Source organism: Ursus americanus, chromosome 3, assembly GCF_024610735.1.
Source record: "Ursus americanus isolate L20-20 chromosome 3, mUrsAme1.1.p, whole genome shotgun sequence".
NCBI lineage: Eukaryota > Metazoa > Chordata > Mammalia > Carnivora > Ursidae > Ursus > Ursus americanus.
The window spans coordinates 38,672,867-38,686,383 of record NC_142129.1 but is presented as its reverse complement, the minus strand read 5'-3'; the positions used below and the strand labels follow the sequence as shown (position 1 = coordinate 38,686,383).

Sequence of the window (13,517 nt, the reverse complement as noted above, 5' to 3'; positions counted from 1 at the left end):
ATTTTGATTAAAAAACAAACTTTAAAACATAGAAATATGAAAATAGGAAGTAAAAATCTCTCTCATTTCTGCAGATGGCTGTTGTTGACATGTGATGCATGTACTTATAGGTTATGTTTTTTTTTTCTTTATTGGCCTATATACACACTCAGGCACACACTGTATTCTGTGGGATCATACAGTGAGAGCCCTGTTCTTGGTGTTGATCTCTTCATTGACAATATCAGATATACTGCCTATCGTGCATATTTGCTGAATTATTAAAGAATATTCAAATCTGCAATAGGGAAAATGATTAAATGGTAATGAGGGTAAATGAAATAATGTATATAGCAAAAAAGCAATTAACTTGTGAGTCATGTTGTCATGAAGTTCAAATGAGGCGATGTATATTAAGCTACTTACAAGTCAGGGAATGCAATTATATTCATTTCCATTTGATGATGATATAATTTCAACAAGATAAAAGTTAGGGGAGGTCCATCTAGTAGAAAGGTCTATTACTGGAACCAAAAACCAGAGTAAAAAGAGGAAAACCGAGGAGATGGCTTTATAAGGTGTGAAAAATGTCTAGAGGTTATAGTTGGTAGTAGGTTAAAAATATTACCAGTGTGTTGTATTCTCCATAGTTAAACACAAAAAGCAAGCAAGCAAGCAAACAGATTGCCTTCATAGGCCTCTGTGTTCACAGTGGGAACCTTAGACCATACCTGTGGCAATGGCCTAACTCTAGGCACTGGTTTATTTTTTGTATGTTAAAGCAAATCTCAATCCCATCCCATGAAAATTAAATCAGAACTTCTATGGCTGAGAGCTAGTGGTTTTGTTTTCTTTTGTTTTGTTTAAGAAAAGATCCCAGCCACTATAATGTGTATCCAGGGTTGAAACCCCCTATTTGAATACATGAATTTTATTACTAGGCAAATGAGTCATAGAGAGTATTAAAGAACTGCATATGTAGTCTTTGAAGTCATCTTTGAATCTCAAGTCTTACATAATAGTAAGGCTGACTTTGTGCTATGAAATTGTAATTTATCTGACTCATTATCAGCAGCAGTTAACACAATTCATGAAACATTTCTTTCTGTGTTTCACTTCACTGTTCTCTTGATACTCTTTTTCTGTCACTTTTCCATTTTCCATTATTTCAATTTTTCCATTGCTTCATTATTTCTAACTGGAAATCTAGTTAGAGCCTGAAAATAACAAAACTTGTTTTTGTAGTCTGATTGGTCAATAATCTTTCCTGATGGTGGTCTTAGGAAATATGTGTCCTTCATGAATGGGGAAAATAAACTCTATAGTTTATTTTTAAAGCCCAAACCCAAGGAGCTATTGTTCTGCTTACTCTCTTCTGATTATTCTTCCCCAGAACTTCCATTTAATCCTTAAAAACCGTTACAACTAAACTTTGAGTACCACTTACAGAAGATATTTTCTTTTTTCCAGTGAACCTCAAAAGTAAGTCATTTTTACCTAGGAAGGAAAGATAACTGTTTCAAAGATAAGACCAAACACATTAGGTCTTCAACCATCTTTTTTTTCTATTCCACAGTTATATTTATCTTCAAAAGGTCTAATCCAGTTCAAGGCAAAGATGTATGAAATCAGTTTGATTCCCTAAGGCAAGCCCAGAGAGACTCTTATATTTATTTCTTTTAGTAAACTTATGGCTGCTGTCTAAGCCAAAATTAAAAGCATAAATAACAAATAGGAATGGACCACAAAGCTAGATAAATCGACTTCATAGCTAGATTTACATGTTGGATCATCAAAACTTTACGTGGCCCAACCATTAATTTATAAATGCTATCTTCAGTTTGAACTTTCCCATCCTTTCCTATTGTTCCCCAGTCTTCTACATTAAAGTCCTTGGCTTTTCCCTGAAATATAAATCCTTCTCATATAATACTATATAGAAAGGCACCATTTATTAAATTTCTTCTGCTAAAAATCTTCTCTGGTCTGTATTCCCCTCCTCCACTCCTAGAATACATTCTAGGAAAACCCTCCTTAGTGCTAATGAGAAAAAATAAAGAACTGTGTATTTAGTTTCATACACATGCTAAGATTTAACACCGTGTTTCTGAAATTGACATGGCCAATGGAAAATGATGCTTAATAGATATATAATGTTAAGACTAACTTTTTAAATGAAAATTTCCAATGCTATGTCCATAATGGCTCCTCTGATAATAACTGTTCGTATTTAGTGAAAATCACAGAATATTATATATTAATATTATTATTAATAATCTGGGTTTCTGATATTGAATTTTGATTAATTTGATAGTATCCAGCTGTACTTGCTGTCTTTGATTCTATGTAATGCCTCTTTATCATGACAATAAGTTTAGCTTTTTTCCTTAAACTGCCTTGAGTAAACTTAGAAACTGACAATTTATGCAAAACAATAGGCCAGTATGATCAAGAATGAAATGTATCCATTTGTTTAAAACTCAAGGTCTTTAGTGAAAAAAATTACTCAATTTGGAAGGCGAATGGAGAAATTATAAAGAAAAAACAAACTACATAGTTAAAGAAATGAGACCCATTGTAACATTTACCACAATAAAGAGTGAAGATATAATCACATTCTCTCCCTCTCTCTGTCCCTTTCTCTATCTCTTTCTATATATATATATATATATATATATATATATATATATATATATATATATATATATTCGTTAAGAAAATCATTTGATGTGGATTGAGCTCTTACTATGAGGTAGGGACAATGTTGAGTGCTTTAAATTGATTTAATCTTCATAGGCATCTATTTTAATTATATATACACAATAATACGAATTTTTCAGTGTAAAAATATTTGATATGCACATGTGCTTCTTATAAGGTCCGCAAGACTTTTACAATCTTGCTAATGTTTAGTTTTTAGCAATCACTCTTCCAGCAGTATCCAAGACAATCTATATTCTTTTTATTGTATTTTATTTTTTTGACAAGACAGCAGTTTCTTCTTGACAGGTCTTCTTGACAAGACTGCTTGTTTCATCTATCAGAATAAAAGGGTGTTATCTCTAAGTAGGTACTATTGGTAACAAAGAAATGCCCAAATTAAATAGATAGACACTAAGATAAATTTTCCAAGTGATTATTTTTTTTAATATCACATATTTATGGTCTCTCTCTCTCTGTCACTTTCTCTTTGTCCCTTTCTGTTTCTGTCTCTCCTCTCTTTTTTTCCTTCTTCCCTCTACCTCTCTTTCCTCTCTGGTAGGGGCTAGAATACTTGAATTCTAGTCTCTGCTAAATTGATTTAGAACAGTATAACCTTTAGCAAATGACAAAAGGTACTTGGGATTCTAAATTTCTGTTCTTTAAAATGATAACATAAAAATAGATGATATCTAGTGTTACTTGTAGACCTAAAATTCTGTGGTTCAAAGACATAATGAAACACTACCTGGGGTATATACCACGGACAATAAGTTTCAAATGAAGAGTTTTTGAAAGTCCCACATTTGCTTGAAAAGATGCATTTTACTTTGAGCTGAAATGCCACATTGACCATGTGTCTTCCATAGATATTTTTGTTTCAGATGAGAAAGGACCAAAGAAGCTAGGTTTAGCTAAGTGTCATTTATCATGAGGATATAAGTAGAACATAATAGAAATCCACAAAGAAGAGACTTCATGAAGCCAGCTCTCATGAAGCTTAGCCTGGATATTAATGCTGAACTCTGAGCTATGCTGAGGACTAGGCCATAGCAGTCTCAACTTGGGTCCCCTACCATGGATATGACCCTGGACATGACTCATATGCCACATGAACTCTTTCTCCTGATTTCTTTTCTTCCTCTGCTTACTTATCGTTTCTGTCCTCTCATGCCTTCTCTGTACACTTAACTTTGATTTACCATAATCCTCAATCTACTTTCAGGTCATTCTTTCATCTCCAATACCCATTGTTAATTAGCTAATTTGTTTTCTGTTAGTGCAATTAATGAGAGAGAATCTCCTAAGTGTAGTTTATTTTTTCAAACCAAGGTTTTTGGAAGGGATCAAACTTTGGCCCAATTAGCTGTGCTAGGGATTGCACTTAGGCCTATGTAGTAAAAAATATGACAGTCAAGGCCGTACCCTTCAGTAAAGTATGTGGGTTTCATATTTTGCCTTAAAGCAGGTATGGCCATACAGGTAATAAGATTAATTAATTCACATGATGGACTGGGTATAAGATTATGAGCCCCAGCAACTGTTGCATACCTAAATACCACCATTTGAAGCATTTACATACCTGTTTTCAGGGGGAAATTAAAAGAAGTTATTTTGAGTAAGGAATGTGTGAGGAGATTAAATGTATATCTCCAAAAGGAGGTGGACATTGACTTTTCTTAATTAAACAACTACTCTAAAGGAAATTGAAATAAGAAATGAAAATTCCTGTATCTCTTTGTCGATTTTAATAGCATAAAACCTCAAAAGCTTATATGAAAGCAAAGGCTAATTGTTATATTTAAGTCAAGAATTTTTTCAAAATTACAGTTTTAAAAATTATTTGTCCACATAATACCTCCTTTCCCTATTTACTTTCTTAGTAAAAGTAGAAGTTCAAAAATTGAAAATTATCTATGTATTTGACAGAGGAGAAAAGACATATCAGAAGAGAGATGGGAATTTGTTGTACTTGTTTACTCTAGAAGTGATGACTATTTCAAAATTCTCTTATGTGAATAATACGATGAATATGTGAGGCATTCTGAAATAGCTACTAACAATTATTTTATGTTAATATTTTGTTTATAAATGGGGCCTTATAACTGGTATGAGACAATAACCAATTTTTATATCCCATAAAGGGTATACTCTACCACCAAATGCTGAAAATGAGCTGAAATTTATAACTCATTTATCTGAGGGATTTTTTTTTTTAGTACATACAGCATACAGGAACATGTATTATTCATCTAAGCTGTTAACTCATTTGCATTTTCATTAAACTGTAAGGACTATATCACTGCAATGTGAGCAGAATTTTAATTTGATTCTGTTTTGTACATACAAACCCAAATTTCTTGTGTTTAAAACTCAAAGCATTTACTAATAGACATCTATACATGTATACATACAGACATGTGCATATCTGTAACTGAGGGAAAAGGCATGCAAAGAAAACATCTAATACCCAATTCATTTGTTTTTATTTGAAATAAAATATTTTCCCATAGAAATGAATCTTCCAAGTAATGAAACATTCTCTTACGCACTGAAACTTTTAAAATATTACCGTCATTTGAAATATATTACAACTTTTCTTTTAAAGCCAAGTATACTGAATGTTATTCTGTTATTGATGATCCAAAGACATAAATTTCATAAGCTATTAAAACTTGAAGGTTTTTCCCTAAAAATAAATGGCTACAAAGGCATGCTTTTTAAGTTTCATATATTTTTTATATATTTATATATAATATAAAATATTTTTTAAATATTTATAAAATATTAAAAAAAAATCTTTGTGGCTTCTTACTAACAGGTTGTGAGAAAGGAAGCAGAGGAAAGAGCTCCCTTTTAATAGTATTTGTCATCTTCTAGTTTGTTTCTTCAAATTTACTTAGTCAATCAGTAAATAAATATTAATTGGTATTTTGAGAAGGCACTGGAAACAGAAGGAGAAATAGTCAAAGCTTTGTTGAGGAAGGAGACATATAATAAACTGGTGAACATTAAAATGAATTAAGACTTCTGGTATTACTCAGGATTGTATTATGCTGTTAGAATATTAAGAACACTTAATAATTATCAACCACACTTTCATTGTACCAGGTACTCTTCTTTATGTGGTTAAATTCATTTGTCTTCCTAAAGGAACTTAGGAGGTATTATTACTCCTTATTACTCCTCCTTTCCTTATATTTCACGTGAGGAAAGTGAGGCAGAAATGTTAAGTAACTTGCTAGTTCATAGCTAGCAAGTGTGGAGAAAATAATTTAAAAAAAACCTCCTAACCCAGATGATCTCTCCACAAAAGCAGAAGAAAACAGTTTTGTTATTCAATAAGCATTAAACCAAAATGCATCACAGGCAATCTGTTAAGAGAATGCAAAGACAAAAAGACATCTCACCATATATATAGCCAAGCAGATACAACCTATTACATACATGTTTTCAAGACAAACAGTAAATAGTCCTTGAGTAAGAGACTTGATGTCACCATTTGTCATGCATCCTTCACTATAGATTCACCTGGTAGTTGGGGTGACCATCTGTTTTTGCTTATTGGCTTTATCCAAAGGAAAAATAAACATATCTTTATGACAGGAGTTAGTTTCACATCTTAGAGTTTGGCACCTGTCAAAATTAGGCTCCTAACCTTCCAAAGGAACTAGGAGATAAAAGTACTATGTTCCTTAATGATTGCCTATCAAAGAAATGATCCCCAGATTCTTGAGAAAGACATACCTAGGTTGTAAAACTGGCAAAAGGCTTTTTTCGCTTTTTTTTTTTTTAAATGTACATAGGTTTTAAGAAACAGAGAAAGAACTTACAATTTTAAGTTTTCTAAAGTAAATGCACTAAGAAAAGGGAAAGGTTGCTTTCCTTTTTATTCAATAGGAAGAGTTAAGCTTCTTATTTTTAATATCTATGTGCCTTTATGTAAGTAAATAATAGAATTAAGATTTGAGTCCAGGAAATGTTGGCAAAGCCCAAGCCCTTAAATACATCCCTACGTAAATTTCTGCTAAGTGTATGCTTGGCTTAGAGATGACTGTCTTCACTTGCTTTGATACTTACATCATGAGAAGAATGCAGCCATAAAAGCTCCAGGGAAGGAACATTCCAAATAGATGAAACAATAAGTCAAAAGACGTTCAAGAGGTTTGATGTGTCTGTGGGACACAATAAAAACCAGTGTGGTTGGATATAGTGGATGGTGGGGGGAGACCATAGGCTTGGACATTTAGGTAAAAGTTAAATCTTATAGGCACTGTAGGCCATAGTGAGAAGTTTGGATTTTATTTTAGTGGCAATAGAGAGCAATTTGAAGGCTCTCTTAAGCAGAGAATTATAATCTCATTTTTGATTAAGAAATTATTTTTCTTGTTGTATGAAGAAGTTGTGTTACGTTAGGGAGTTGACAATGGAGGCATAGTAGCCAATAAAAGGCTATTGCAGTAGTCTTAGTCTATGGTTACAGCAGTAGATATTTGAGTTAAATTTTGCCTATTTTTGGAGGCAAAGCTACAGAATTCTGTTGATGTTTTGGGTGTGAGATGGGAAGAGAGAGGAGAATCAAGAGTGATTCCAAGAATTTAGTTCTAAAAAAAGTGGTGGTTGTTATCTACTGGCATAAGGAAGACTTGAACTCTAGAACAGATTTATAGAAGGTATGGGGAATCAATACTAATTTTAGCCATCTTAAGGTTGTAATGTCTTTTAGACATAGGTTCACATGGTGATATCAAGTTAGCAGTTGGATTTAGGAGTTTGTGCTTCAGGGTAAATAGTCTAAGCTACAGATGCAAATTTGAGGGTCATGGGCATTTGAAAAGTATGCATATAACTGCAGGATCAAGAATGAATGGAATTACCTATCCTGTGAAGGCAGATAAAGAAAAGAGCTGAGGACAGGACATTTCTTTTCTTTTTTTTTTTTTTTTTTAACGTTTTATTTATTTATTTGACAGAGAGAGAGAGACATCCAGCGAGAGGGAACACAATCAGGGGGAGTGGGAGAGGAAGAAGCAGGCTTCCCACGGAGGAGCCCGATGCGGGGCTCGATCCCAGAATTCCGGGATCACGCCCTGAGCTGAAGGCAGACACTTAACGACTGAGCCACCCACGTGCCCTGAGGACAGGACATTTCTTGACATGTAAACCAAAGTAATACCCTCTAAAAGAGTATTTGTCTTAGAGATTATTTGTTGGCAAATTGAAGGGAAAAAAAAAAATCCTTGTAGTTACGTAAAGAGATAAGTAGAAACCCAAAAAACAGTGTTACTATGGAAGTGAATGAAAGAGATAAATCCTACAGAAAAGTCAAATATGATAAGGATGAATGATCTCCAGTGGGATTAAGAACTAAAATAAATTGAATACCTACTATGTTTCAGAGATCTGTCAAAGTGCTTTACATATATTAACTCTTTTAACCCTCAAGATTACTTTCTTCCCCCAGAGATAAGGACAAATACTACTGAAATTTCGCAAATGAAGGTAGAAGTTAATTAACTTATTTAAAGGCATACAGCTTGTAAGTGACGCAGTTGGATTCAGACTCAGGAAGTAGGACTCAAGAGCCTATGCTCCTAACAATTACGGTTATTGGTGACTTTTTGGAAGCAATTACAGAGGAATTTACTTTTCCCTCTGCTACAAAACTCTTCCCCTATATCTAAATATGCCTCTGTTTCACACTTAAGATCTCTGTACAGTGTCACCTTATCAGAGAACCTTTCCCTAATATTCAACCCAAATGTCTCCTTGCACCATTTAATTTTTCTTCTTGGAACTTGCCAATTCCTGTAATAATTATATATTTGTCTGGTATCTCTACCTAGCTGTTAGTAAGGACTTAAATTTGTTCACCATAGTGTTAGCTGTGCCTGGTCAATTTTTATGACTAAATAAAGATTTATTGGCCAAAAAGTGATGATAAGTTAATGATGAGTTAATGAATAAATGAACGAATGAACATAGCTTTGGTGGCAATTTTGAGTGTCCAGCTGAATTTTTGAGACTGCAGGTCTTTAGTTTTGCTAATACTGAGGGTCATGTCCTTTTCTCCAACAGGGCTCTGTCACCAAGAGGAGAGATGATTGTGGGAGTGAGTCAGGATCGGAGTAGCCAGAAAGGAAGAGAATTGGAGAATCTTAAATAGAGGGAAAAGAACAGTTGAAATAGAAGGAAGACAGTAGTGTTTGTATAGAGAGTGTTAGGGGACAAATAAGGCATGGAGAGGACTATTGGATTGTGAGGGAAAAATCAGAGACCAAGGCATGGGGAGAATTGAAGGATTCAAGAAACAATTGGAGTAGGGTAAGGGATGTAAAGAATTAAAATGATGGAAAGTTGTAGTCATTTTATGGAATTTAGAATTTTAGATTTTTGTTGATTATTAACTATGATTAGGCAAAGGAGATAAGGTATAAAAATAAATGTTTTAAAACTTATAAAAATGTTTCCTTAGAATTTCCCACCAGCATTGACATTAATAAAGTTTTAATTATTTATTTATTAAAGAGAGAGTGCCTTCATGGGGCATGCAGGGGGAGGGGAGGGGCAAGGGGAGAGGGAGGAGAGAAGCAGACTACCTGCTGAGTGTGGAGTCTGACATGGGGCTTGATCCCAGCACCCTGAGATCATGACCTGACTCGAAACGAGCAGTCAGACGCTTAATTGAGCCACCCACATGGCCCAAAGTTTTGTTTTTTTTTCCCCAACCTTAAACCTTATCTTCTTAAGAGCACATTAATAGTTACATGTTTTAAAATAATATTTTCTCAATTTAATGAAAACATGCATATGCATATACAGTCATAGACATTTCCAACTTAAACGTTTAGATTTTGTTTATGTTATTATTTTATTATTTTTCAAAGATTTTATTTATTTGACAGGGAGAACAAGCGGAGGGAGCAGCAGGCAGAGGGAGAGGGAGAAGCAGGCTCCTCACTGAGCAGGGAGTCCTACACGGGGCTTGATCCCAGGACCTTGGGATCATGACCTGAGCAGAAGGCAGACGCTGAACAGACTGAGCAACCCAGATGCCCCAAACATTTAGATTTTAAAATGTCTATAATTAGGGGAGCCTGGGTGGCGCAGTTGTTAAGCATCTGCCTTCGGCTCAGGTCGTGATCCCAGAGTCCTGGGATGGAGGCCCACATCAGGCTCCCTGCTCCGCTGGGAGCCTTCTTCTTCCTCTCCCACTCCCCCTGCTTGTGTTCCCTCTCTCGCTGACTGTCTCTCTCTCTGTCAAATAAATAAAATAAGATCTTTAAAAAAATAATGAAATAAAATGTCAATAATTAGACATTCTAATTACAGCCATCTCTATTATAGTTGCAGGCCGCTAGATATAGAAACATTGGTTTTGAGTTATTCTTTCATAACTGATTATTTGAAAAATCTTTATTCAGTATATTCCCTTCTAATCAACAGAATTATTTTATTAGATAGCTGGCTGGAGCAATGGATAAAATCTGTGCTTCCTCCTGCATGAGCCTATATAGGCCTTCAACTAGCAAAACACAGAGCAAAACAAACAAATGTCTTGAACTTCATTATCAGTGTGAACAACTGTCTAATACATCCTTACAAACTAGCTTGGAGGTGTACATATGTAATTTCAAAATAGTTAATATAATTACATTTGATGAAGGATTTGGGGCAATATCATTAAAAAGCCCATTTACTTGTTCTGGAAATGTTCAGTTTTTGTATTTGGAAAAAATATATATTTTTTCAATTACAGTTTTCTAAGATCGTAAAAGGGAGCAAAAGTTATATTCAATTCCTCAAATTGAGAGGACTGTTTAAAGCAATTTTATAACGTTAATAAATAGGAAAATGCATTAACATCTGATTTACTAGGGTGGTCAGGATTTGTAGCATGGTTTATTGCAGTTCATTTAACAAATAAGGCATGCATATTGTTTTCAATTTCCTTATACTCCCAGCTGAGTAGTAAAACTATTCTAAGTAGTATATTAGTAACAATAATAGAGTAAAAGCTGGAGGGGGTTGTGGAATATCTTAAGAAATTTATTTCTACTTCTGCTGTAAGAACCACTCAAGGCATAAAGTTCTTAATGTGGCACTTACAGACTTCAAGGATCATTTAAAATAAAATCTAAAACAATAAAACCACATTGTTGTAAAGCAGGAAATCACGTTAAAAATTTCTATTCCTGTATATGTAGACATTTGTATGTATCACTCTCCTTTGCCACAATTATCCCTCTTTTATCTCAAATGAGGATATTTTTATTGAAATCAGAGGGAATTCACAGTTAAAATAGTAATTGTGATTTTACATTTCAATTATAGTTTAAAGGTTTTAATTCAGTAATATTCAACTTTAAATTAGGTCTTTACAAGAGCATTGATCTGAGAGCTTTGTTCCATGTTGAAAGAGACTTCACTCAGGAGTTATCCTGACTGTCTGGCCTTTGGACTCTCCTAAGCTTCACATACATGTACGGAAGCCGCTAACTGGGCAGTAGGTTATGAGAAGAAAGATTATGTATCCCTTTACTGTCAGGGAATATTGTGGAATATGGATTATTTACTTGGATCATGTCTGATATCGACTCTTGAGCCATTAATTCAGGGCAAAAAAAGGGAGTCTTGAAATAAAATGGTGATAGTACACTCTGAAAAGTACTCTGAATAGTCAAGATGGATAAGCGATTGCAGATTTTATTTATCCACTTAAGTTTTATAGGTTATCTCTTTAAGCAGAACTGTGCTGGGCTCAAGAGCACTCAGTGCTGTACAGGGCAGACCTGGTTCCTGTATTCCTGGTATTTACATTCTAGTTTAGAGAATGGACAAACACAGTAGTGGAAACAAATACACACCCATCCTTCTGACCACTGTGAAGAAGCCAGTGCGGACGGAGGTGGTGACTTTTGGTTTTGCTACATTTGTTGCGATTGAGGTCACTGGAGGCCTCTTTGAGGAGCAGACAGTGTACTTGAAATGAAATTTGAGAAGGATTTAGCCAAATGATAACGGGAAAAAGCAGTAAGGGGGAGGAAAAAAAAAAACCAGGAACAACAAAAGAGAATGTTCTAGGAATAAGAAATGTTTAAGTTGCAGAATTACAGAAAGGAGAGCAATTTGATGGCAGTCTAATTAGAGCAGGATGAGGGTATTTTGTGCTGTGAAGTTGGAGAGGAGACAAGGCCACCTCATGAGGGACGTTATAGGTCAAGAATTTTTTATTTTTTTAGTATATATGTAGTAGGAAGCCAGTGAAGTGTTTGGACCAGAGAAGTGATGTGATTTGGTTCATGTTTTTCGGTCCCTGGATTGTGGGGAGCTGGCCAGGGATTCAAGAAGACCAGCTAAAGAGCTGCTTGCAGTTTTTCAGAAGACTGATAATAGTATCTTGGCCCAGACACTTGTAAAGATGGAAAAAAGGTAAAAATTCAATGTGTATTTTGGAGATAAAACTTACCTGAGCAACTGGAACATTTGTAGGGGGAGATGACTGAAAAGGAAAGAATCATGTGTGATTTCCTGTCTTTGGCGTGAACAGTAGGGTAGATGGGGGGGCATTGATGGTGCTGCTTGTTTAGATGGAAAAGATACAATCACTTGTTTGTTTGAAGGTACTCTGATATCTGAGAATTATTTCTATAGCAGGATTGAAATTCTTAAGATGTATGTTCAGAAAGTTTGACAGTTTCCTGCAAGCCTGTCAGGAAGAAAGAGAATGTTTGCTTGATTATCATTAGTACAATTTTATCTCAGTGGTACGCCAGTGAAGTAGTACCAGCCAGATGAATGCCAGGGAACTTGATCTTCTGTTTTCCCTCTCTCGATACCATGATCTAGTTTAGAAAACCATGACATTTCCTTCTCTTGCATTTTACTCAGTGGAACTTTTATGAAATTTAGCCACATTTTTATTTTCATTTTACTAAAATATATTCCTTTTCATTTAGTAAAATATATTCCTCTTCATATCCATGAGATCAGACAAATGAATTAAGTTGTATAAATACTATGACAAATACAAAATAGTACTATCACTCTAAAACTTTCTTCATGCTGCTTTCATACCAGCAAACACTGGCAGCACTGATATTTTTTTGTCTTAACATTGTGCCTGTTTCTGAATTGTCATATAAATGGACTCATTCAGTAGCTTTCTGATTTTGATTCATACATGTTATTGCATTTATCTATAGTTCCTGTTTCTTGCTGACTAGAGTTTCATTGTTCGGATATAGTAGATTGTCAGATTTGGTGATTATGAATGAAGCTACTATAAGTGTAAGTTTTCATTTCTTGTGGGTAATACCAGGAGTGGGATTGCTGGGTCATATGGTGAATGTATATTTAATTCTACTAGGAACTGCCAAAGTGGCTCTAGGATTTTGCATTCCCACCAACAATGAAGGACAGTTTGTTTCTTCATATCCTTACCAGTCCTTGGTATCATCAGATGTTTTGTTTGTTTGGCCATTCTAGTAAGTATGAAGTGTATCTCTTTACTTTTAATTTGCATTTAGCTAATGGCTAATGATATTGAGAATCTTTTCATGTTCTTTTGTGCCATCTATATATCTTCTTTGGTTAAATACTTGGCCAAATATTGCCCATTTTTTAAAATTAGGCGGTTGTTTTCTTACTGAAATTTAGAGTTCTTTATATATTTTCTGACATGAGATTAGCCAGTATTTTCTCCCAGTCTGTGGCTCTTCTTTCATTTTATTAACAATGTTGTATACATAACATAAGATTTCTTTGATGAATCCTAATTTAGCATTTCTTTGCTTTTACGGATTGTGTCTCCAATATTATACACCGGAACTCTTTGC

General features: G+C 34.5%; 1 long non-coding RNA gene across 1 annotated transcript in view; it reads left to right on the top strand.

Moving 5' to 3' along the window:
- LOC123789061 (uncharacterized) overlaps positions 1–13,517 on the top strand; it is a 1,398,020-nt gene that overhangs the window by 525,829 nt on the left and 858,674 nt on the right. The gene's annotated exons all lie outside the window — the stretch shown is intronic.